Source organism: Prionailurus bengalensis, chromosome E2 (assembly GCF_016509475.1).
Source record: "Prionailurus bengalensis isolate Pbe53 chromosome E2, Fcat_Pben_1.1_paternal_pri, whole genome shotgun sequence".
Taxonomy (NCBI): domain Eukaryota; kingdom Metazoa; phylum Chordata; class Mammalia; order Carnivora; family Felidae; genus Prionailurus; species Prionailurus bengalensis.
Window position 1 is genome coordinate 37,090,403 of NC_057352.1, and position 27,307 is coordinate 37,117,709.

The following is a 27,307-nucleotide window of genomic DNA, read 5'->3' on the forward strand; positions in this document are numbered from 1 at the left end:
GTTAGATTTTGTATTTGGGATTTTTCTTGTTTCTTGAGATAGGCCTGGATTGCAATGTATTTTCCTCTCAGGACTGCCTTTGCTGCGTCCCAAAGCGTTTGGATTGTTGTATTTTCATTTTCGTTTGTTTCCATATATTTTTTAATTTCTTCTCTAATTGCCTGGTTGACCCACTCATTCGTTAGTAGGGTGTTCTTTAACCTCCATGCTTTTGGAGGTTTTCCAGACTTTTTTCTGTGGTTGATTTCAAGCTTCATGGCATTGTGGTCTGAAAGTAAGCATGGTATAATTTCAATTCTTGTAAACTTATGAAGGGCTGTTTTGTGACCCAGTATATGATCTATCTTGGAGAATGTTCCATGTGCACTCGAGAAGAAAGTATATTCTGTTGCTTTGGGATGCAGAGTTCTAAATATATCTGTCAAGTCCATCTGATCCAATGTCTCATTCAGGGCCCTTGTTTCTTTATTGACCGTGTGTCTAGATGATCTATCCATTTCTGTAAGTGGTGTATTAAAGTCCCCTGCAATGACCACATTCTTATCAATAAGGTTGCTTATGTTTATGAGTAATTGTTTTATATATTTGGGGGCTCCGGTATTCGGTGCATAGACATTTATAATTGTTAGCTCTTCCTGATGGATAGACCCTGTAACTATTATATAATGTCCTTCTTCATCTCTTGTTACAGCCTTTAATTTAAAGTCTAGTTTGTCTGATATAAGTATGGCTACTCCAGCTTTCTTTTGGCTTCCAGTCGCATGATAAATAGTTCTCCATCCCCTCACTCTCAATCTAAAGGTGTCCTCAGGTCTAAAATGAGTCTCTTGTAGACAGCAAATAGATGGGTCTTGTTTTTTTATCCATTCTGATACCCTATGTCTTTTGGTTGGCGCATTTAATCCATTTACATTCAGTGTTATTATAGAAAGATACGGGTTTAGAGTCATTGTGATGTCTGTATGTTTTATGCTTATAGTGATGTCTCTGGGACTTTGTCTCACAGGGTCCCCCTTAGGATCTCTTGTAGGGCTGGTTTAGTGGTGACAAATTCCTTCAGTTTTTGTTTGTTTGGGAAGACCTTTATCTCTCCTTCTATTCTAAATGACAGACTTGCTGGATAAAGGATTCTTGGCTGCATATTTTTTCTGTCTAGCACCCTGAAAATCTCGTGCCAATTCTTTCTGGCCTGCCAAGTTTCAAAAGAGAGATCAGTCACGAGTCTTATAGGTCTCCCTTTATATGTGAGGGCACGTTTACCCCTTGCTGCTTTCAGAATTTTCTCTTTATCCTTGTATTTTGCCAGTTTCACTATGATATGTCGTGCAGAAGATCGATTCAAGTGACGTCTGAAGGGAGTTCTCTGTGCCTCTTGGATTTCAATGCCTTTTTCCTTCCCCAGTTCAGGGAAGTTCTCAGCTATGATTTCTTCAAGTACCCCTTCAGCACCTTTCCCTCTCTCTTCCTCCTCTGGGATACCAATTATGCGTATATTATTTCTTTTTAGTGTATCACTTAATTCTCTAATTTTCCCCTCATACTCCTGGATTTTTTTATCTCTCTTTTTCTCAGCTTCCTCTTTTTCCATAACTTTATCTTCTAGTTCACCTATTCTCTCCTCTGCCTCTTCAAGCCGAGCTGTGGTGGTTTCCATTTTGTTATGCATTTCGTTTAAAGCGTTTTTCAGCTCCTCGTGACTGTTCCTTAGTCCCTTGATCTCTGTAGCAAGAGATTCTCTGCTGTCCTGTATACTGTTTTCAAGCCCAGCGATTAATTTTATGACTATTATTCTAAATTCACTTTCTGTTATGTTATTTAAGTCCTTTTTGATCAGCTCATTAGCTGTTGTTATTTCCTGGAGATTCTTCTGAGGGGAGTTCTTCCGCTTGGTCATTTTGGCTAGTCCCTGGCGTGGTGAGGACCTGCAGGGCACTTCCCCTGTGCTGTGGTGTATAACTAGAGTTGGTGGGCGGGGCCGCAGTCAGACCTGATGTCTGCCCCCAGCCCACCACTGGGGCCACAGTCAGACTGGTGTGTGCCTTCTCTTCCCCTCTCCTAGGGGCGGGATTCACTGTGGGGTGGTGTGGCTCGTCTGGGCTACTTGCACCCTGCCAGGCTTGTGATGCTGGGGATCTGGCGTATTAGCTGGGGTGGGTAGGCAAGGTGCTCGGGGGCAGGAGGGGCAAGCTTAGATCGCTTCTCCTTAGGTGATCCACTTCAGGAGGGGCCCTGTGGCAGCAGGAGGGAGTCAGATCCGCTGCTGGAGGTTTGGCTCCGCAGAAGCGCAGAGTTGGGTGTTTGCGCGGAGCGAGCAAGTTCCCTGGCAGGAACCGGTTCTCTTTGGAATTTTGGCTGGGGGATGGGCGGGGGAGATGGCGCTGGCGAGCGCCTTTGTTCCCCACCAAACTGAGCTCTGTTGTCAGGGGGCTCAGCAGCTCTCCCTCTGGTTGTCCTCCAGCCTTCCCGCTTTCCGAGCAGAGCTGTTCACTTATGACCTCCCAGACGCTAAGTCGCGCTTCTTGTGGGAACACAGTCCGTCAGGCCCCTCCGCTTTTGCAAGCCAGACTCGGGGGCTCTGCTTGGCCGGCGAGCCGCCCCTCTGCCCCGGCTCCCTCCCGCCAGTCCGTGGAGCGCGCACCGCCTCGCCGCCCTTCCTACCCCCTTCCGTGGGCCTCTCGTCTGCGTTTGGCTCCGGCGACTCTGTTCTGCTAATCCTCTGGCGGTTTTCTGGGTTATTTAGGCAGGTGTAGATGGAATCTAAGTGATCAGCAGGACGTGCGGTGAGCCCAGCGTCCTCCTAAGCCGCCATCTTGCCGCAACTCCCCTTGACAAGTGTTTTAAAGAAGACTACAGGTATTTATTTCCCCTGTCCAATATATTGTTCTTTAGGTATCCCTTTGTTTTATGTGAGATTGAGTATAAAGCATAGATCTTCAGGCCAAATTACCTCTCATTAGTGATCAGTGAAAATCTGACTCTAAAACCTGAGAGAGCTGGTTCTGGACCTTTTAAACTTAGCCATGGCCCGATCCTATGATATTAATCTTCCAATCTTCCAATCATATCCATTATTATGATACACTATCTTTTATCCAGTCATATCCAAACATTAGACCGTGCTCAGAGAGAAATGGTTCTAGAACTCCAAAAAGTAGGTAAATCATTGTAGTCAGCTGAAGAGGTTTTATTTGTAACACATTAAGAAAACATAGCTCTCAGTCTATTACCACTTTTCTCAAAGAATCGCTAAAGTTGGGGCTTACTCAGCTTCCTATACTCCAGCCCTTCCAAAGGATCTATGTACTTTCATGATGTGTGATGTTCTTTTTGGACCTACAGGATGGATTTCACGATAGGCAAAATTATGGCACCCAAGAAGACTCTACACTGGGAATATGATGAGATAACATGCCTGTAAATATGTTATCTTATGTAGCCAAGAGACTTGGCATATGTAATTAAGGTTACTAACCAGCTGATCTGAAAATAGGGAGATTATTCTGGATTACCTGGGTGGCCCCAGTATAATCACATGAGCTCTCAAAAGTGGAGAACGTACCCTGGCTTTTTACAGAAGCAGAAGGCAGAAGGGAACACCAGAGTGATTCAAATCATGAGAAGGATTTGATGCTCTGTTGCTGCTTTTGAACATGGAGGGGGGCAGGGACTTCAGTCCCACAATCACAAGGAATTGAATTCTGTCAAAAACCTGAATGAACTTGAAAATACAGTTCTTCCTTTAAGAGCTTCCAGGTAAGCAGCTAGATGGCTGGCACCTTAGTTTTGGCCCCTATGAGATTCTAAGCAGAGAATCCAGCTCAGTCACCCAGGCCTGAATTTCCAACCCATGGAAACTGTGAGGTAATCCATCTGTGTGACTTAATCTTCTACATTTGTGATAATATGTAATGACAGCAATAGGAAACGAACATGGGTTCTGTCATTAACTTTTAACTTGAAAGAAATTGAGGCTCAGAGAAGTTAAATATATTATGTAAAAATGTGGCTTGCAGCGCTGGTCTAATACCATGAGTCTTACCCAGTCTGCTTATGCCCACACTGTGTTCTTGTGTTGATGGCTGTTCTTCTCAACCTTTAGCACAGATCAGAATCACCCAGGAGGCTTTTTAATATGCATCTGTCTGGCTCCCAACCCCAGGGTTTCTGCCATTGCTAGTCTCAGGTATGGCTAAAAAATTTGTATTTTTTAGTGTATTCCCAGGTGTTGCTGTCCTCTCTGAGGACCCACTCTGAGAACACTGATTTATAGAATGCTGCTGTTCCTCTTAATTTTATTCTGAGTATACTTTGGAAAGGGGCTTGTTATCTGTATTTTAGAGTTGCTATCATGATTCTTTTTTTAATGTTTTATTTTGTATTTATTTATTTATTTATTTATTTATTTATTTATTTATATTTTTTGAGAGACAGAGAGCACGAGCAGGGGAGTGGCAGAGAGAGAGGGAGATAGAAGATCCAAAGTGGGCTTTGCGCTGACAGCATCGAGCCCAATGCAGGGCCCAAACTCACAAACTGTGAGATCATGACCTGAAACAAAGTCAGATACTCAATCGACTGAGCCACCCAGACGTCCCATGATGGTTCTGTAGGGAAGCTAACAGTATTATTATGATGCCTCATGGCCACTTGTTCTTCTGTGCCTGAGAAATGGAAACAGAGGCCATGCAGCATCTGCCTTAACCACTTCTGAGAGAAAGTTCAGTGAAAATTATTTAGTTTTACCTTGTGGCAACAGTGTTAACCGCATCCCCACCTCTATCAGATTTTACTCAAACTCAGCAAGCAAAGAAGTGCTGTTTGTCTTGTCCGGTATTTTTAAACCTTTAGCACATATTGACTCCTCATTGTCAAGAACCTGAGAATTAAAAAGTCAATGGACAAACAACAGAAAAATCTATGTTCTGGAAATTGCCCAAGAAAAGCAGTTCAAACAAGGTAGCCATGTCGTATAGAATAATGGGAACAAAGAATTTATTTCACATTGGAAAAATGCAGTTGTATATATACTTAAAGGAGAGCAGGACTCTTTCCATGTCTTATTTCTTTGCATTTTTAAGGAAGACAAATAAATGATTCTTAGATCTCATCGAAAAGGTACTTCTTGACTTTTTTCCTTTCTTTTTTTAATTGAAGTATAATTGGCATACAATATTGTATTAGCTTCAGGTGTATAACCTAGTGTCTCAGTATTTCTATATATTACTAGGGAGTCACCATGACGAATTTAGCTACTATCTGTCATCATGGTCATTAAAACATTCTCTGTGCTATATGTTATACCTCATGACTTATTTATTGTATAATGAGAAGTTTGTGCCTTTTAATCCCATTTCTGTTCAATACTCTTTTTAAATTAGATAAATTCCCAATTTTTAACAAGTTTATTGAGGTATACTTTACTTATAAAGTTCACTAATTACATGAGTACAGTGATTTTCTGCACATGACCTGACTTAGCCATCACTATAATCTAGTTTTAGATTTTAATCCTCCCAATAAGATCCCTCATTCCAGTTTATGGTTAAGCCTCATTCCCACTACCAGTTCCTGAGCAACCACTAATTTACCTTCTGTCTGTGTATATTTGCCTTTCCAGAACATTCAGCCTGAATGGCATCATACCCTGCGTGTTCTTTTGTGCCTGGTGTCTTTCATGCTTTTGAGGTTCATCCATGGTGTAGCCTGTATCAGTAGTTAATTCTTTTTTTAAGTTTATTTATTTATTTTCAGAGAATGAGAGAAAGAGAGTGCACATGAGTAGGGGAGGGGCAGAGAGAGGGAGAGCAAGAGTCCCATGCAGGCTCTGCACTATCAGTGCAATGCCCGATGCGAGCTTGAACCATGAACCAGGAGATCATGACCTGAGCTAAAATCACGAGTCGGACACTTAGAAAACTGAGCCACCCAGGTGCCCCAGTGCTTCGTTCTTTTTTATTTCTGATTAATATTCCCAATGCATAGTTTAAATAAAATATTGGAAGTGTATAATAGTGATATTTTCTTCTTCCACAAAGTCTAATTTTTAGATTATTGTTTCTCAAAACTTTCTACCAAAGACAGTGGTGGGAGAGCAAAGGGAGAAGCATTTTATCCTAACCACTTACCCTTTTTCAAGAGAATGTCCTAAACAGGCATTGCAATATTCTATCCCAGGGAAGGCAGCAGAATTTCCCTTATATGGGTAAGGGCATTGGGTGCAAGCATTAGTCAATGATAGGAAATAACTGACATGTACTCAGTATGCTGCGAAAGGGTTAAAGTAGGTATAGGTTGAAGCTTGATTATCAGAGGTTCCTATTTTCTGTTGGGCAGGTCCTCCTCTACAGGTAAAGAGATCTTATGAAACAAAGAGATCTTTATTTTTCGAAATCAGAAATGAGAATTTTTACTGTCCTGCTCTTGGAGTCCTACCATGTTCATCCTTCTACATTTATCTCTTTTCTTTGTTTAAAATTCATGGCGGCTCTCCACTATGTGTTGGATGGAGTCCCAAATCCTTTATATGGTTTACAAGATCCCCTATGAACTAGTCCCCTAGTAACTCCCTAGACTCATTAATTTATGTCTCCTCACTTTGTTCTCTCTGATCTTGCTATTTAGGGATTCTTCCAATTTCTGAAACTCCCCTTTCTTAATGTTCATTGCCCTTGTAATTATTTGTTTAAAAATTGCAACCCGCTATCAGTGTCATTATCCAACTTGTGATATTATGCTGTCGTTTTGCAAAATGTTACTATTGGGAGAAACTGGGTGGAGTGCACACAGGATCTCTGTATTGTTTTTAAAACTGCATGTGTATCTACAGTGCTCTCAATAAAAATTTCAATTTAGAGCAAAGAAGAAAAAACCTGAAACCCTCACCATGTAAGCACTGTGAGTCAAGAACTGCCTCTCTCTTGCTCATTATTATATCCTTACGGTTTAGCCCAGTACCTGGGAAAAGTTGCAACTCAATTAATGTTTGCAGAACGAAATACACTCATCAATACTGGTGTCCACATGCACAAGGCTAGTTGGTGCCAGAGATAATTCAACTAAGATCTGATTCCAAAGAATTTCACCTTCTGCTGCAACTTTTTCTAGGCATAGATCTCATACTTTTAAAATTCATTCATTTATTCATTCACAGATAACTGCCAGGTTCTCTGATAGGCCTAAGATGTAATGGCTAACATGATAGAGAGGTCCCTGCTACATGGATTTATGTAGTCTGATTGGAAAGCCCTAACAATCACATCTTGTGTTGGTGAGACTACAGTACAAAGCTAATGAGTGCATGGAGGGAAAGGGGCCAGAGTCAATGAAAGCAAACATCAGAAGAGCTGATCTAGACTGACAGGTGAGGAAATGATTGCTGGAGAGTCAGGCGTGTTAACTTGGATCTGAATGTTGAGCAGGACGTGCCTGGGCCTTGTTGCAGGAGGAAACAAAGTGTCTCCAAGAAATGGAAAGAAAGTCACTGGGGTTGCCACACAAATGTGTAGAGGGAGGTAGCTGTCAGATTATTGCAGGGCTGTGCGGGTCCTGCTAACTAAGAGTTGGTGTTTTACACAGAAATACAAAGCAATGACTGCTTAAAAATAAAGATGATGAGGAATGTTTGGCACGATTGATTTTATGTCTTAAGGAGTTTGCTGTGGCTTCTGTGGAGAGAATGGAGGGGTGGGAAGGTGAAAGTGAGCACCAGTAATGTATTTCTGTGCAGATGCTGTGGTCTAGATGAGACATGATGACGGCTAAGGTGGACCCATGGTTCCCAACCAGGGAGTCTGGTTTATGTTAAGACTGGCGTGGTAACTGAATGCAGTCTCACAGCCACTCTGGTGGGAGATTAGCTCTTGGTGTAGGTTTTCTCAGAGTGGCGGGTAGGGGGGCGGCTCTTTCTGAGGCTTATCTTGGCCCAGTGTGTCTCCTTGATCTGCCACAGTGACACCAAATGCTATAGATTGGGAAAGCACAGCTTTTAGAATCAAACGAACCTAAATTCAAATTACATGTCTACTTTTGACCAGCTTTGTGGCACGGGCCCGTTACTTAACTTCTCTGCACCTCAGGCTTCTTGGGGATGAGATCGAAGTAATAATTTCACTGCAATAATAAATTGAGATAAAGTAAAAATGTACACAGCACAGTCACTGGTATCTCACAGTTACCGTATATTAGTTGCATTTTGAAATGGTCAAAATAGCTAGCTGCAAATCAGGTGCACTCTGTGACTCTAATTTTGCCTATATTCTTCCCAAGGTCTTGTGGTGTCAGAGTATTACATAGAAAAAGTCTTCACGATGAATGAGTATGTATTAATGCTACTGGACAGAATTTTAAAGCTATGTGGTTTCAAGCAGAGAAACAATGAATTTAAACTGTCCATTTAATCCTCATTAATAGGCTCATAATAGATACTTTAGGAAGAGAACACATGGAAGAAAATCTTACCCTAAGTATATCCTTCATAACAATTAGATCTGAGGATTCAGTTCATGTGTCTAATTATAAATGAGTACCCACACATTAAACAAGGCAGACTGTGGAGTTCACATTTCCTTAATGATGGGTTCATGGGGAGGCTGGACTTGACCACACTAGTTCCATTTTCATTACTATGTGTTGACATTCTCCTGTAACCTCACCGTAGGTAAGTTTTCTTCCTAGTCATGTACTTTGTGACAAGTTAGCAACAATTCCAACTTCATGCTCCATTTACTCTGCCTACTGAGGCAATTTGCTATCCACACACTTTGTTATTTCCTCTGCTTTGTGGCTCCAACCTGTAAGGTATTTCATGATGGGAACTGCACTTTGAATACCAACACTTCAATTGCTCTCCTGGCTGAATGCTGTCTATGCCACCCGAGGGGGAGGATTTTAATATATAGGTCATTCTCTTACATTAAATAGTTGGTCAAGACTGTGGGCTGAGTTGTTTAAAAATGTTACTTCATTGTACTTCCTGGCAGTTTACTATCATGACACTCAAGGATTTCCATGATCTGGCCTCTGCTCATCTTCTGCCACTGCCTTGATGTTTATGATTGGAAGATGTGTAACTGTGAAGTATGCCCTAAATTCACCATGCCATTTTGCATGTCTATTCCCTGTGCACAGGCTATTCTTTCTGCTTCTAAGACTCTGCCCTCTCCCTACCCTTGTACCTTGCCTGAACAACTGCTCAGCTTCCAACGTTCCATTTGAGTATCACTACCCCTGGATGGCCTTCATCATACTTTCTACCTCCTCACTGTCACATGAGAATAAAATCCTTTTTATATTTCCCTGGTTCCCTGGGCATCACTCCATCACAGAATCACTACCTTGTATTGAAGCCATCCACTCATAAATATGTTTCTTGCTCCAGACAATAAATTCCTGAGTCCATGTCTAATCCATACGTGCATCTCCAGCAAATCTGTGCTTGAAGCACGGGCAAGTTATTAAATGCTTATTAGAAATGATTGATGCGTTTAGAGAAAGCAAAGAAAACAATGTCACTATGTTTTGAGTGTTCACCTGTTGCAGGCACTATGTTAGCTGCTATAGAACTCCAAATTCTTAGCCTAAGCCTTGCTTCTGGATGTTTAAGATATAAAGGAGAAAAGATATGTAAAAATTGACTATCATAATTGTACGATGGAGGCAAGCACAAGTGGTACCAGGTCAGCCCGGAGAAAGCTATCTAAATGAGGTTGCTGTAGAATCAGAGAAGGTACCCTGGGGACAAAGCATAGGCCTTTGAGTGGCTCTTGCTATTATTATTAATTATATTTAAATAAAATTCAATCATTATTAGTCTTGAGTGACTTACCAAGGGCTTCCTGTGTACTAAGTTCATTACATGCATTATCTTATCTCTCACAGCAATCCTAGGAAATGAGCCCTGCTTTGCTGTTTTATGGCTTGGGGGAGGGGGAGATACTGAGGCACAGGGAGGTTATGAACCTATCCCCAGGTCACATATCTGAAAAGAGATACAACTGGGTTAGAACATGGGCCTTTCTAGTGCCAGAGGTATTTCTGCTCTCACTGTTGTGCTACAAGGATGCCCCTCCCTATGATCAAAGACAATGACCAGGGAAAGAAGGGACCGAAACATGCACCAAAAAAGTGGGAGGATTACGATGCAGGTGAAGGGACATGTTGTATGTGGGGGAGCTGTAATAAGTAGCTGAGTTCTGCTCGCCAGTGCAAACCTCATAGGAAGTGAAGGAAAAACAAAAGAAACATCCCATGCTTTCCCAATTCCAAGCCTGCCCAATATCACTCCCCAAGGGGCAGCCCTTAGATTCCCAAGGGTAGCAAAATGTAGTGGGCAGCACTGAAGGAAACAACTATTGGTTTTCTTATTTAGAAAGTGCTACACCGTTGAGATGTATTGGAAAATGACAAAGTACCTGGCCCCTTCATCTTCCTCTTTCGTGAGGCTAAAAGGAGAGAATAAATAACAGCTGGGAGAAAAGATCAATGAAGGCCTTGCCTGCAATAACAGGTAGAAAGTACCTGGCAAAGGGAAACCATAAATGCTACAGACCCTCATTCTTCATCCTTTGAACTGAAGGTCTCCTCTGACCCAAGCATTAAAGATCAACTGCAGCTCTTCCCCTGAGCACTGGTGTTTCCTTTGCTTACCTTAGTGCCCAGCTATCCAGGGTGGCATTGAAAACCTGTCTGCAAACACAGCGGAGGCTCTCCCTGATGGCTAATCCATAAACTTCATAAAAGTTACATTTATCTATCAAGACTCATGACATTGGTATTATACACAGTAGGGCATTTACTCTCTCCTTCTTCCCTTAGTAATAACATCAGATATAACAAGTTGGTGGGGACCGAGGTGCTCAGGACACCCATCCAATCATTTTCCTGCCTTTCTCTGGTGATGGATGGAAGTGATTGTGTTTTTCATTCTGAGCTGCTGGGTTCCTTTAGATTGTGCTGTAAGGTGACAGACCTCCTGCCAGAGCAGTTTCTTGAGCATGATGGAGTGAGGTGGTTTTCAGCTGGGTCCAGTAGCCCTTTAGGAACGGGACAGAGTCCTTTGGGGTCCATCCTGGAAACGGAGCTGAGTGGATGGGGGGCGGGGCACCAGAGAAGTCTCAAGTTTTAGTTTGTAAAACTAAATAGGCTTCACTATGGAGAATGGTCTCTTCAAGTAAAAGACCTAAAAATCTACCAAATCGTGGAAACACACTAGCCTTGCAAACTGGAAACCCCTGTCAAAATGTGGGCACCCCCTAACAGGACTAGTACCAGATCTAATTGCTTCTCTTCCTCAACTTTATTACTCTTATCTCCGGCGTGGCCCTGAAGATACATGTTCTCCTTTTGACAGGGGTCTCAGGAGGCTCAGCTGAGATCTTATAAATAAAAGTGCTGTGTTAACTGTAGAATGCTGAGTAACTGTTGATAAAGCTAGTTACCATTTTGTAGTGCTTCTGCTTATTTGACCTCCCTTAATTGACCCTGTTTATTTGATCTCCTTTATTTGAAGAGATAGGTATTAGTACACACAGTTTGTTTCATGTTTTTGTCGTCTTCTTCTTCTTCTTCTTCTTCTTCTTCTTCTTCTTCTTTTAATCTGTGAATGATCACAGAGTGTGTGGGAAAGGGGGTAGAGAATGGGTACAAAGACAGTTGTGTCATAAGGACACTCAAGCAGCCTGTAAAATGACCTAAATGGGGAGACGCTGAGGCCACCTGCCAACAGCCATCCCCAACTTGTCATCCATGTGCGTGAACTACCCCGGAAGCAAATCCTCCAGGCCTAGTCAAGCATTCCCAGGCCTGAAGCTCCAGCCAATATCCTAACTACAACCTCCTATGGGACTCTGAGCTAGAAGTATTCCTAAACCATTTCTAAACTCCCAACCTACAAAAACCAGGAGATGATAGATGGTCATTTTGTTTTAAGCTTCTGTGTTTAGGGGTAATTTGTTATGTAGCAATAGGTAACTAATATCACTTACTAATTAACATCCTAAAAATATAGACCTAGGGGTGACCAGAGATGTAGACAAGCATCTGTGGAAAAAATGACATAGAATTCCAAATGTGTTCCTATCACCACTTTTTTTAAGTCACTGGCCGCATGTGGGTCTGAGAGAGGACTTTCCACACGACACAAGAGTGGGGGATATGTAGTAAAAAAGCCTTGGTTCAATCCCTGCTTTGCTTCTTGCTTGCTTTGCTCTGAGCAAGCGTATTAAATTCTGTAATACTGAATCTTCACTTTTGTAAAATGAGAAAAATCATCAAATTCTCACAGTCACCCCATGGGTTAGATTCTGTGAGAGGATGAAAATAAAAGACATTACAAAATACAAGCGTATGGTGAATTTTCACCATTATCTTTTTATAATCTTGAGTCTTCTGTGTGAACTGGGGTCTTTATTTTCACATGTATAAAATAGGGATTGTAACACCTCCTTCTCTGTGTTGTCATGGGGTTTGATTTCCCAGTGCATCATGGTGAGGAAGTCATAATCTCCAGTCTTTGCCGTGATGGGAAAGTCTATTCCATTGTGGACTCAGATCAACAAAGATGGGTAGGGGATCCCTGTGGTATGGTCAATATGGTGGGGTGAGAAGCCCAAGTCATCTATCTTATTTGAGAATTATCACCAGAACTTAATAAGGTAGAATCCTCACCAAAGCTTTATTAAGTACCTGATATCCTATCCATTCTGTAGAAGTTGAATTTGAGGCTGTTTCAATTTATGGAAGATCACACAGCTAGGAAGCAGTGGAACCCAGATTCAAATCTGTGCTATGTATTTCAAACAACACAAATTCTCACACTAGATAAATATGACAGAATTACTATAAATCAGTGTTTTATCATCTCACACATTTAAAAGAAATATTGCAGTTATTTTTCTAATAATCCTAAAAAACCACAGTCAAATGAATGAGAATGTCCCCACTTCACAATCTGTTTTGATTTGTTTTACTTTTTGCCTTAAGAAAAAAAAAACTCTTTTTTTTTCTTTTCAAGTAAGCTCTTTGTCCAACATGAGGCTTGAATTCATGAATTGAGATGAAGAGTTGCATGCTCTACTGACTAAACCAACTAGAAGCCTCAAGAAAGACTCTATTGGTAGAGATTTCTCACTCATTTTCTTTGCAATGTCTTCCTTCCCCCCTTCCCTTCTTCCCTTCCTTCCTTCCTCTTTTTTGTTCTTCATTTTTTTTTCTCCTCCCCACAGAAACATTATTTGGTGAGTCTACAAAGGACTTGGCAAAAACAGAACTCTTGAAGAAATTTACAATCTAATTGAGAAGGCAAATTCACCTCTAGTGAATGTAAGAATACAGGATATTAACAATAATGTAGGATCCGGTGTCAGGATTCTCCCACCTCCACTCACTAGTGTATATGGGTTGTGTGACTTTGCTCAAATTTTTTAAACTTGAAAGTTAACAATAGTGCCTATCCATACAGTTGTTGAGCAGATTAAATTATATAATCCATGCAAAAAGCTCAGTAATGAAAATGAAATAGCTAGGAATAGCTAACATTTATGAAGTCTTCCTAAGTAATATGATAGTGGTGCACAGAGTCATTATCGCCTCTTTCAGTTGGAGAAGTTTTAGAAACAACTGAGGAACTCATCCCGAGTAAAAAAACTAAGGACTAAAACTAGAGCAGCAAAGCAGTGGGTTCATTACAATAACAGCATGGTTTTCCTGAAACTCTAGGCAGGGAACCCTAAATTGTGCTCAGTGCTAACTGCGTATATTACTGGAATTACATTACAATTAGGTTGCCACTGTAGCTAATGTCTTCGGTCACTGTGCTGGGTACTGAGTCAATTCCAGCTCTTGACTGATTTCCAAGATGGCCTACACTGGCTCAGTGGAATAGGAAAAGCACACCTTTGGGAATTAGAAAGCATGTGTTACTGCTAGAAATTAAACCGCAGGTTGATTGCAACATTTGTTTTTTTAAAAAAAGATTCTTTAACTGGGTTTACCCAGGACTGCCTTTCAAGAAAACGTTGATTCAATTAGGAGGGGGAAAGCTGTATTTACACTCTTCGCTTCATTGTGAATAAATAGAAACCACCCATTTGCATAGGAAGACGGTATGGGATATATGTCTCTAAAAAGAGGATCTGTAGTGGGACCAGCTTCTATCCTATTGAAAGAAAGTACATCATTGAAATAAAATCTGAATTAACTCCCACTGCCCCCCCACCCCCACCCCCAGGGATTGATTGCAGAACAATCCTTTTAACATTCTGTTCTAAAGCCATTTTCTTGAACACATACCACTGAGCTAAAAAGCAAAATGTTTGAGCCAAAGGTTTCCTTGATTTGATCTCAACCTAACTTTCAAGGTTTCCCTCTTCCTCCATCAGTTCATATATCCTATTCTTCAGCCAAGCTAAACCAACTTGCCAATATGTTCTGAACTTAATTACTTGCAGCTTTGCCCTTTGTTTTTGCTGTTCCTTCTGCATCCAAAGTCTGCCATCAGCCCCACCCCCAACTCCATCCTGGAGTTGTATCTATCAGCAAAGATGCTAGCTTCTTTCAGCCTCCTTTCCCAGAACTTCTCTGCCTGACCTTTTAATGATGGAGTTCCTTAGGGCTCAATTTTAGCTCTCTAACTCTATATGCCTCACATAGATAATTTCATTCATTGTCTCAGTTAAATTACCATCTCAATGCTGTTGACTCAAAAATTATGTGTCCAGCCCAGACATTTCTTCTGGCTCTAGAGTCTTCTGTCCAACCCCTGGCTTGATATAATCATTTGAATCTCTCCCAGACACCAAAAACTTGGTGTGTCACAAACAGAACTCTTGGTACATCCCACACCTCACATGTGAGCATCAACTGGTGGTCTTTTTAAGTCAGTAAAAAAGCACTTTCACTGGCCAAGTATCTCGTGCTAAAAATGTGACAGGTGTGTTTTTGTTTGCTTGTTTGTTTTTTATTATATCTCTTTGTCCCTTACCTTCATACTGGATTTAATTTTTCTTTGAGTGTCCAGTATATTTCTCAACCTCAGCCTCATGTTTCTATTTACATCATACCCTTCTGACCCAAGTCACTATATTTTGTTTTACTTTTAATTTTTTAAGGTTTATTTATTTCGAGAAAGAGGGAGAGAAAGAACATGTGTGGGTGGAGGAGGGGCACACAGTGAGAGGGAGAGAAAGAATCCTTAGCAGGCTCCACACTGTCAGTGCAGAGCCTGACACACGCTCTATCTCATGAACCATGAAATCGCAATCTGAGCAGAAATCAAGAGTTGGATGTTTAACCGTCTGAGCCACACAGGTGCCTGTAGATCTTGTTTTAAATATGCGAATTGTCTCCTTTGAAATTGATCTCCATTTAATCTACTCTCCACAGATCAGGGGATCTTTGTAAGTACATTTCTGATCAGGTCAACCTCTAGAATACAACTTTTTCAATGATGTCATATTGCCCTTAAGGGGCAAATCCAAGGCAGGTCTATGATGTTCTACATAATCAAACCCCTGCCAACTTGTCTGCATCTCCTGATACTCTTCCTCGACACTTTTATGCTGAATTCCTGGAAAGTGATACTCTCTCCAGCTTCCGGTCCTTCCTATATGCTTAGGATGCTGTTTTTCTCCTCTGTGTGTCTGGTGTTCATCGTAAATGTTACTGCTTCAGAGAAGCTTTCTTTAAACCCTGGACCAAGTCAGAACTCCTTATTTTCAAATTAATTTTTATTTATTTATTTTTTAGAAAGAGAGAGAGAGCGTGCACACAAGAGGGGCAGAGAGAAGGAGAGAGAGAGTATCTTAAGCAGGCTCCATACTCAGCACTGCACTGGACATGGGGCAGTCTCAGGACCCTGAGATCATGACCTGAGTGGAAATCAAGAGTTGGATACTTAACTGACTGAGCCACCCAGGTGTCCCAGAAACCCCTTATTTTCATTACTAGAGCGTCCTAGGCTTCTTCTGAGAAGAAGCATGCTTTTTATAAACAGATTCGGTATAATAATTACATTAAAGTCTATCTTGACCACTAAATTCTAGTCTGTGAGACTCAGAGCTTTGCCTAATCTGCTGACCATTCAATCCTCCACAGCTAACACAATGGCTGGCCAATGATCAGTACATAATACATTTTTGTCCCTGTTTTTATTGATTGAATTGTGTCTCCTAAAACTTGTTTGGACAGTCTCGTCTGTGACCTTACTTGGAAATAGGGTCTTTACCCTACATAGTAAATATATATGTATTATATATATATATATATATATATATATATATATATATATTGCTATCATATAATACATATGATAGTAAATAGATATAATTAGTAAAGATAAAGTCATAATGGAGTCAAATGACTGGTGTTCTTAAAAGTAGAACATGAAAGAGAGGAGGGAGGCAGAGACTGAAGTGCTACAACTACCAACCAAGGAAAGCCAAGGATTGATTGATGGCTACCACAGAAGTTAGGGAGAAAACAAGGAAGATTTTTCTCCAAGTCAAAGATGGAGCATGGCACTGCTGACTCTTTGATTTTGGATTTCCAGATTCTAGAACCATGAGACAACACTGTTGTTTTCAGCCACTCAATTTGTGGTACTTTGTTATGGCAACCTTAGGAAACTAATGCATTGCTTCTGTCCATGCATCCATGCATTTACTTAATATACAATGCATTATTCATCTCTGGGTCCTTAGTGTCTGGCACTGCTTGGAACAGAATATGTACTTAATAATAAAATGCTGATAGAGTAATTATGTAGAGACACAGACAGAATCTATCCATCTGTTTACCTGCAGATACAAACAAGTATTTAAGACCCAGAAGTTAAATTTATACTTCCAACATGACCCCAAAATCTCACTCCTAGGTTTTATCCCAGAAAGTATGAATTTATATATAGAAATATGTATAACAGCACTATTCGTAATAGCCAAAAACTGGAATCAACCAAAATGTCCTTCACTGTGTGAATTCACAAATTGTGGACCCTCTATGCAATGATGCACTACTCAGTAATAAAGAGGAATGGACTATGGATACACAAATAACATAGATGAATCTCAAATGCATTCTGCTAAGTGAAAGAAGCCAGACTCATGAGGTTATAGACTGTATGAATTCATTTATGCAGTGTTTCAGAAAAGGCAAAACTATAGGGACAGAGAACAGATAAGTGTTGCCAGAGTTTGGGGTGATGAGAACGTTTGAATCGAAAGTTTCAGACATTGGAATTCTTTGAGTGGAACAATTGTTCTGTATCCTGATTGTTGTGGTGGCTGTACGAGTATAAGTATGTGTTAAAACTCATAGAACAACATCCAAATTTTAAAGTTAAGAAAGAAAAAAATATGGGGGTGATGACAAGGAAGAACATCAAATGAAAGAAATGATTGTTTTTAAAGCTAAAAGAGATGGTGTTTACTATGAAGTGGTTATTTGTCGTGAGAAAATGGCCTCAAATCTTTCTTAGATGAATGTCTGTAATTTTCAAAGACATCACTAAGAACCACATACATCTAAGATGAAAGCCTGGTGTAGGCAAATCATCTCTGTATTATTCTTCATGTGTCAGTGTATCGTTACATACTTAACTAAGGAGATCATTTTGCTGGGATTTGTAAAAGTACTTAGGGCCTTTTTAGTTCCTCATCACTAATCCAAAACTGGCCCTGAGCAGTAGCGGCTGGAAGCCATTGTTTTATAATAGTTATTTCCCACTCTGTAGCCTCAGTAAAGCGAGTGGATGATTCCAGTCCAATTCCTAATGGACAGGTGTCTGCATATCACAGATTCTTCTAATTGTTACCTGCTGCCAGATTTAGTGGATCCCTAAGAGAGAATGAACCTCAGAGGCTAAAACACCCTATAGGACAGTCTTGAAATTAATAACAACCTAAAATACATGGTTTTGCCATCCCCTCTGGGTATTCACAGACCTTGAGTCATTCACGAGTAGCTTTGCCACAGTTTGTGGAGGGGTGGAGACATTAGTGCTTTTCCCAACATGCCTCCTCTTCTGCCAGTAAAGGGACTTCAGGGGTATTGAGCCAACACCTGTCATACAGCAAACACAGACATAGCATTTGGGGGTCAACTTCTCTTTCTTAATGGCCATAATAAATATGTTTTCTCAGGCCTCAGTTGCTTTGTTACATCACCCGATATTGCTTATTTTTTTTCTTTAACTGACTGATGCTAGCATATCCCCTCCTGTGCTCTGAAGTGGCATTGGCATTTTCTTAAACATGGTCCATTGGTGGTGTCTTCTACATCATCTTTCTGTTTGATATAGTGTGATAGATGCAATTGACTGTTTCCCACAATCACTAAAGAAGGCGGACTGTATTTCAAGATTTCTAGGGTGGCATTATCTTATTTTGGTCACTGTGACCGATTTAGTCATCAGCTTGGCAAGAAATGGAATTCAATATTGTGAGTGTCCCCAGATGGATAGGATTGAAGAGGCTAACTCTAACGAACAACTTAAAAGATTATAGCACAATCCAGAAAATACCTATAAATAACATGTAAATATTCAATTAAAGCTAACTTATTTTGTTAAGATCCTGCTTTCTCTGGCATTTTCAATATTGTCCTTCTCAATGGTTAAAATGCATGTGGAAAAGCAAACAGTCTTCTGGAGTGTCAGTGTAACATCCATTCCTCTAATTCAAAGCCAGTTGTTATGATCACTCGATGAGAACATGAGAGGTAGTACTGAACACAGATGTTTTTAAATGTTTGACTTGTATTGCTTATTTACCATTAAAAAAGGCCATTCTGTGCTATGGTGTATGCACGTTTTTTAGTTTGAGTTACTATACTGTCTTCTGATAAGTCTTTCCTTCCTGACTACAGAAAAAGATCAAACCCTTATGAGTAAATATCAGAGTAATCTCCTGACAAGGGTATATATTCCCACTGCCAGTAACCCAGGGGAAGGTAGGTACTCAGGCACAAAGAAAGAATGTAGGAAGTTGGGAGGAGCTCCATACTAAGCCTGAAAATGAGCTTATTATTCCTTTCTTGACCTTTAAAAACTTGAACTCTACTTTGCAGCAGTAGAGACATAGATAATACTGTAGGGCACACCAAGCAAAACCTAAGTCCATTGAATCTAATAAACCAGAAAATCCATTTATAAATATTTCTTTGCTTACCCCACTAACATCCTTTATTCGTTTATTGGAATATTTAGTAAGGTCTTATTTACTATTCTGTCCTGATCTCAGCTGTGCAACAAAACAAAAAAGGAAAAGCTGCTGGCCACATCTGGGCAAATGATCAACTGTGGCACAGTCTCCCTGGGGCCAACATAGTTATGGCAGAATAATTGTAGAGGCATTTCCAAGGGAAGGTGAATTTATGACAATAATTTTCTGGTATAATACTGCAACAGTTGAAGATCTGGGCATGAGCTTCTTAAGCATGATGGTAAAATTCCTTTCATACCCTGGGATATCCATCTTAGCAACTCAGCACTTTGGTAGATTGGTAGTCAGCTCCTGGTGATGCCCTCTGCTCCTTGGATTTTTCCTATTTGTGTTTCACCAAGGCATCCTCCTCTTTTGTTCACACTGTCTCTAGACAAAATAATGCAGCTGTTTAGACATATCCTCACTACATTTCAATTATACTTTAATTCTGCCTTCTTGAGATTGCATTTAGTTCACATTGATTGGAATTATGGCTATTTCAGAACAACTTACACCTTTCTAGGTAGACTAGGTTCACTTCTACTAATGACTTGTATCATGCATTTTATGTATATTCTGTTAGTTTAATTCTCAAAATACCATCTGTTTCTTTGATTTAAACAATTCATGACAGTGTTCTGTCTTGGAACAATGCAGTCTTTCTTGGTTCTGTGTATTCATACTTCATATTCATATGTGGGACTTCATATACCAATTCTAATTATATTTAACATCAGAAAATTATTCTGGGGACATATTTTGTTTTGCTTTATCACTCCTAAAGGCTCTCAGTATTTTCAGAATAAATATACCGTTTACAGAAAATTTAAAGGAAATGGAACAAATTGATTTAGGGATAAAATGTAAAGATTGACTCAACCAATGCTTCATAGGAACAAAGATATATAATTTTTTCTATTGTTATTTTTTTATTTTTATTTTATTTTTTAATTTTTTTAACATTTATTCATTTTTATGAAACAGAGACAGAGCACAGGCAGGGGAGGGAGACAGAGAGAAAGGGAGACACTGAATCCAAAGCAGGCTCCAGGCTCTGAGCTGTTAGCACACAGCCCGACACAGGGCTGGAACCCACGAACTGAACTGTGAGCTCTAGACCTGAGCTGAAGTTAGACACTTAACCGACTGAGCCACCCAGGAGCCCCTCTGTTGTTATTTTTAAGTGTCCAAATGTAACATTCTTTTGAATTTAAACTGTTTTTTTCTTATAGCTAAAAAAAAAAACAAAGCTAATGTTATTTTGGTTAAATACGGCTCTTCCAATGAAAATTTCCAATTTTCTATGTATATAGAAAATAACTTCACTTGGGAGGAAAAGAATTCCTTTTCTTGCAGGTAGTTAAGCCCACCAGGGTACAAGTCCTTGCTCAAGCACCTACAGACCCCTTCTCAAATCACATGTATAAGGAAAGTCTCCTAAATGAAAAATAGACACCAAATAAATAAATGACCCCAACAAAAATGGATTCAGAGGGAACAGACATAATAAAGGGAACAGAGAAAATGTTAGAAAAATTTAGCAATTAATATCTTCAGAGAGGTAAGAAGTTATCACAGGCATGACTTCAGAAGAAAATTCTCTCTAAAAGGAAGAATCAGAAAACAATAATAAAAAAGAGCTCTTGAAAATTAAAAATAAAACAGCAGAAAACAAGCAAAGTGCAAGAGACATTAAAAAAATCTGAAGAAAAAACATGGACAATTTAGAAAACTAGTTCAGGGGGTTTAATATCCAACTGATAAAATTCCATAGTCCATTTTCTCTTTTCTGTCTTTACCAAATTTCTCTAAAAGGACTGAGTGCAAGGAAATAACTCTGAATTTAGGACATGTTTCCATACTAAAAGGATTCACTATGGGCCAGCACAATGAATGATAAGATAGTCCTACAGTAAAGTGTATCATCATGAAATTTTAAACACCTGACATAGAGAAGATCTTTAAGAACTCAGAAAGCCTTGTGATACAGAAGGACTTTGGATTTTTCAGAGAAAATCTGAAAGCCAAACAGTCGTGGAGCAAAAATGTTGAACGTGGAGATTTTGATATTCAAATTAGACTTATTTTGCTTAGTCAAACTGAATCCAGTGGAAAGGAGAAATGAAGATGCTTTTAGATGTGCAAGGTCTTGAAACGGAATTGTCTCTCACATGCCGTTTCTCAGGGAAGTCCTAGAAATTTCTTCAAACAAGAAAGTAAAGCAACATGCATGAAGACAATGGCTCAGGTGTGGAAGATGCAACACCTAAGAGAAATAAAGGGAGTACCGAGAAGAGGGGCAGGCTAATTGTAGCGTGACAGTTACAAAGAGGAGAAGGGAGCTTAAGCCCAGGCATGGAAGAACAGGGGCTTCAGAAAGGATGGGTCAGGGCCAAGGGACAAGTGGAAATGGAAGGGAGAGGGAGTTTGGGAAATTACATATCTGCTGGCGTTTGGGATAAATTAATGAGAAGTGGCAATCAAAGTACAACTTTTAAAAAAGGCATGACTTACTTGTCAATAACCAGTATACTCTGATTATTTTACTACTACACTGTGGATATTGCCGTGCAAAAAAACTGTAACTGCTCATTATTTAATATCATGCAATATAATAACTGTAATGAGGGCTTGGTGTAAGAATGCTAAATGCTCATGTTTCATACTGAGAATTTAATGTCTAACGTTGATGAGACAAGAAATAGCCTGGAAAATACTTTTAAGAAACAGAGAGAGAGGTAACTACCAGAAGAAAAAGTTAAAACCATTTCAGGAAGTAGCTGCATTCATAAGCAGTATGGGCTCTGTCTAAAAAACTGTATTTAGCCATACTATTTTGTCTTCATCAACTATTTATGTTTTCCATACTGCTTATCTATATTCAAATCACTTTTATACATAAATATTATATTGGTTATAAAATTGATAAAATATGTGGGCATATATTTAATAATATTTTATTAAAATATTATTTACCATACCATTTAAATGATTATACATTTACATAAAAACATTTAATTATTAAATACTATATTTTACATAACTTTATAGACACTGCCTTTTATCATGTCACTTTTTCTGAAAATAACCAATTCCATAATGTATTAGTAAATATATGGTTAATATTAAAACTCAGTGTCAAGTTCCAATGACCTTTTTCTTTTTAATATTAATTTATTTATTTTGAGACAGAGAGAGAGGTAGCACAGCAGGGAGGGACAGAAAGAGAGGCTCCATGCTCAGTGGGTCTCCATCCCATGACTCCGAGATCACTCTTGAGTGAAACCAAGAGTCAGACGCTTAGGGGGCATCTGGGTGGCTCTGTCGGTTGAGCGTCCGACTTTGGCTTGGATCATGATCTCACATTTCGTGGGTTTGAGCCCCACATCAGGCTCTGTGCTGACAGCTCAGAGTCTGCTTTGGATTTTGTGTCTCCCTCTCTCTCTGTTCCTCCCCTGCTCTCACTCTCTCTCTCTCTCCCCTTCTCTCTCAAAAATAAAGTTTAAAAAAAATTTAAAAAATAAAAGTCAGACGCTCAGCCGACTGAGCCACCCAGGTGCCCCTCAAAGGTCAATGACCTTTTGTCTGCACATATTTCCCTAAGTACATCTTCTCATCAATGGATCCAAGCTGCAGTTTCCTCTCCATTCATTTAAGATGTCAAATTTACACCTTGCTTGGAATTAATAGGTGTTCCCATTTTTTGCGTCTATTTTTTCTGAAAATGAGCCAGTCAAAGCAATGTCATAAAATAGGTTTGTCATAAAGTGTCTTTGATAAACAAGAACCGTTCCACAGTGCAAAAAGTCTTTCGAAGCAGAGTCACCCAGAAACACTGGAATATAGAATTGAATTTTATGGTCCATATCAATATTTTACTGTGGTTACAAATCTAACACAGATGCCAAGATATTTTATGTTGCCAAATGGTTCTTTTATTTTGCAGCACATGTTGTGTGTTCTATTTAGTAGTGAACACATCTGTTAGAACGTTTTTCTTTTCTCTCTCCCTGCATTTTTTTTTGTTTGTTTGCAATTCTAGTTCCTCTAAAGATACAAACTCGTACATCAGCCCAATGCATGTTTTATGACTTATAAACATTGTTAAACGATGCCATTCTAAACAGTTGTGGGTTAGGAAATCACTGCTTTGGGAAAGGTATTTTTAGTGGCAAAAGTACTTTTCATTAATCTCAATTCTCCAGGTTTAGAATCCAGGCGGAGCACGATAAGTCTGAAGGCAGCTGGATTTTAGATTCTCTTGGGGGCAAGCAAGGAGCGCAAGGGCAGAAATAAACAATTGTTTCCTGCGAAGCCATTCAGCTGCTTTTGTACTTGCCCTTCTTTCTTTCAAGTTGGAGTCATCTGCCATGTTGGCAGAAGTTTGCTTACAAGGCAGGGGAGGGAGGAGGTGTGATTACTTTCTGTGCCAATGGAAACTAAGAGGTGTGTTGTTTTCAAGAGTTTCTGCCAGTCCTCCTCCTCCAGCTGCACCAGCCCATCTTCCCTACTGAGTTGAATCAACATTTTCAGAAGCAGCCCCTCTGGAGTGATCAATGAGAGGTGTTGCTCGAAGAGGAACTGAATGATTTAGCACAGTGGGAAGGCAGCTGCAGATCGACAACCAGCAGCAGGAGGTACCGGACAGACTGACAGTCGGGTCTGTAGTCTCTAGGTAAACGTGAAAAATGGTGCATAATGAGGAGGAGTGGAATAGTGCAAGGAAATCTGAGGAGGCTGTCAGGCACCGATAAGCTTTTCCTCTTTCACAGTTAATTTGGATGTGTTTGCATTTTAGATTTCGGTAGATTAGTGTGTGATAACCACAATTGAGTTGAGCAGCAGAAATCCCTCAAGACCAGGGGAAAAAATTAAAACTTCGGAAGAGAGTAAGTGTGTGTGTATGGGGGTGGGGTGGAATCAGGGTGGGGAGAGATCTGGTCATATGTTCCTTGGTTCATACACATCTCACCCAAATACAGTCTCTACAGTAGTTCCCTTTTATCAGCAGTTTACTTTCACAGTTTCAGTTAGCTGCGTGGCCAACCTTGGTCAGGAAACAGATGCTCCTCTTTCTGACGAGTTTTCAAGTCACTAGTAGCCTAATGTTATGCGGAATGCCTGCATTCACCTTGTTCACCCATCACATGGGCACTGTTTCATCTTACATCACCACAAGAGTACAGTACAATAAGATATTTTTTAAATTTATTTTGAAAGAGGGGTGCAGAGAGAGAGTGAGAGAGAGTGCAGAGCCCTCTCAGGGCTCGAACTCAAGAAACACAAGATCATGACCTGAGCTGAAATCAAGAGTTGGATGCTTTCACTGACTGAGCCACCCAAGGTGCCCAGTACAATAAGATATTTTAAGAGACACAGACAGAAAGAGAGAGAGAGAGAGAGAGGCCACATTCATATAACTTTTATTATGGTACATTGCTGCAATGTTCTCCCTCTCTCTCTCTTTTTAAGTTACTGTTAATCGCTTACTGTGCCTAATTTGTAAATGAAACTTTATCACAGGTATATATGTATAGGAAAAAAAAAAACAGTACACATAGACTTTGAGTACTTTCCTCAGTTTCAGGCATCCACTGGGGGTCTTGCAACAGATCCAAGGATCTGGATAGATAAGAAGGGATAAGAGGGGACTATTACAATTTTAACTAAGGTATGGGACATTTAATTTGCTCTCTCGTTTTTTTTTTTTTAATTTGCTCTTATATTTGTTCTGTTGTTTGTTTGTTTTGAGTGGGAATAGGCTTTTGCCTGAAATTAAGACTGAGTTTACAGACATGTATTATATAATTCTTAGATGCCTTAATAAGGAGGAAATTAATGGGTAATGTTTGTTATATGAAGATTGTCCCATGGTTCTGAGGCAAAAGGGCCAGTGGGTGGGGAAGGAAACTGCCATTCTAATAACATGGTTGTGGATCTTGAAAAACCTGCTTATGTGTAACTGTAACACTACCTTTCACATATAGATGGGAATCCTAGGTCTTTATTTTCCTTTCTTCTACCTTTCCTTTCCTCTCCTCCCCTCTCCTCTCCTCTCCTCTCCTCTCCTTTCCTCTCCTCTCCTCTCCTCTCCTCTCCTTTCCTTTCCTTTTCTTTCCTTCTCTTTTCTCTTTTCCCTTTCCTTTCCTTTCCTTTCCTTTCCTTTCCTTTATTTGTTAAAGTGGTCCTATCTTAAAGTTGATTTTCTCTTTAATAGAGAGTTAACACCAAGCAACTTGCTCCATTTCAAATTTGGGTTACAGTGAGGAGTTTTTTAAATTATTTTTTAATATTCACCATCTAGCTTTTGATGTTAAAATATGTATGATTATGGAGCCTCAAGTAAGAATTAACTTTAAAGCCATGATAAGTAATTAATTCATTCAGTTACCAGCCTTGAGTAACTCTCCTAACTGTACAATTTCATTCCTAATAAACCACATTTACAGTAAACTCTGAGTAAACTCCTTTGGCAAAAACAAATGTGTGATGGGAGATAATGTGTTTTATCTAGTCATATTTAAAAAAGTAAATAATAAAGGTCTTTTAGCAACTTTTACCAAAACAGAAGATTGTGGTTCAATTTCAGAGATCCTTGGTACAATATCATAATTTATTCTCCTAGATTAGTATCTTGTAAACCAAAAACTTAATTCTTAGTATAATGTATTCAACTAAATAGTAAATAGAGAATGAAATATTTGTGAAATCTGAGAATAAATTGATTATTTATCAGTAGCCATATCCTAATCCATGATTTAAGACTAGATAACAATCCTGATGTATATTTGAATGGCTTCAGTAGAGTTTGGTTCAAGTGATTTTATTTTTGGTGTGGGAGGAGGTTATTAAATTAATGTGTTATGAATGATATTGAGTAGAAATAAATCAATATTAAATGTATGTATCACTTAACATGCTGATACTGGTCCTCCAGAAACATCAACTCTGCCATTTTAAACCACTTTCAAGTTATTCCCATCTGTTTTCTTACACTGACTAGCTTGTAGTCATTTGCTTGTTCTAATGGATACTGCTTACTCTGGGGAGGGGAAAACAAACTACTTCCTTATGTGAAGCTGTCAGGATGGTGAAAACTCCATTCTAGCTTGTTGACTGGTAATTTCGAACAAAAATTAAACTAACATTTTCAGCACTGAAGTTGGTATACTAAGGTGAGACGGGATGGCCATGACATGGCGTTAACAGTGGTTTTATATGAGCTTTCAAGGTGTTCCTTTTTGTTAGTATCTAAGGGAGTTGGGAAAAGTGCTTTTTTTTTTTTTTTTTTTTTTTTGACAGCTGTACACCAGAGAGCCACCTGCTGGCTTTCACAAAGAAACACATCTCTGATAGCTGCAATTGGAAAGAAAAAGAAAAAGAGGGGGAGGAGGTCAACAACAATAAGGGCAGTAAGCAAATCATTTAAAAAGACTTGACCATTTCATGAAAGAATGCATGATGTTATCTACTTAATTTCTTGCCGACATTTATATTTTATGTAACTTTTCATATTCCCTTTAAATGAATTGTTTTTTAAAAAGTGAATCAGAACCACACAGTGTGCCAATAAGTCCCATCATGCTGTTTCAAAAGTGTTTTCAGGGTTTTCCGGCTGGCAGAGTCAGTGGAGCATTTATTTGACTCTCAATCTTGGAGTCGTGAGTTTGAGCCCCACATTGGGTGCAGAGGTTACTTAAAAATAAAATCTTTAAAAAAAAAGTGTTTTCACATTCATTCCCTTATGAAGGAGAGTATTATTTAAATTTCACAGTTGAGGGAAGATAGGTGTTAAGGTGGCAAAGGAAGGACCTTTGCTATGTAAAGGGCAGAACTTGTGTTTCTGATAAAAGAGCAGCCGTTCCTGTTCTCCCTCAGCTATCTCAGTCGCCATTTTCCTTTGTACTAAATCTCCTGGTTGCATTTCACTATGTATTAGAAGGGGATGCTTACTAACATTATTTTTGTGGCTTATGATGATGAATTAACATATGCTTACTAAATCCAGAAAGATGAACTAACCCATAGAGTTGGTGTAAGTGTTCTTTGAAGAGTACCTTCGTGGTTCATTCCATTCTATTTCCCAGGGCATGTAACATTAGATTTAATTT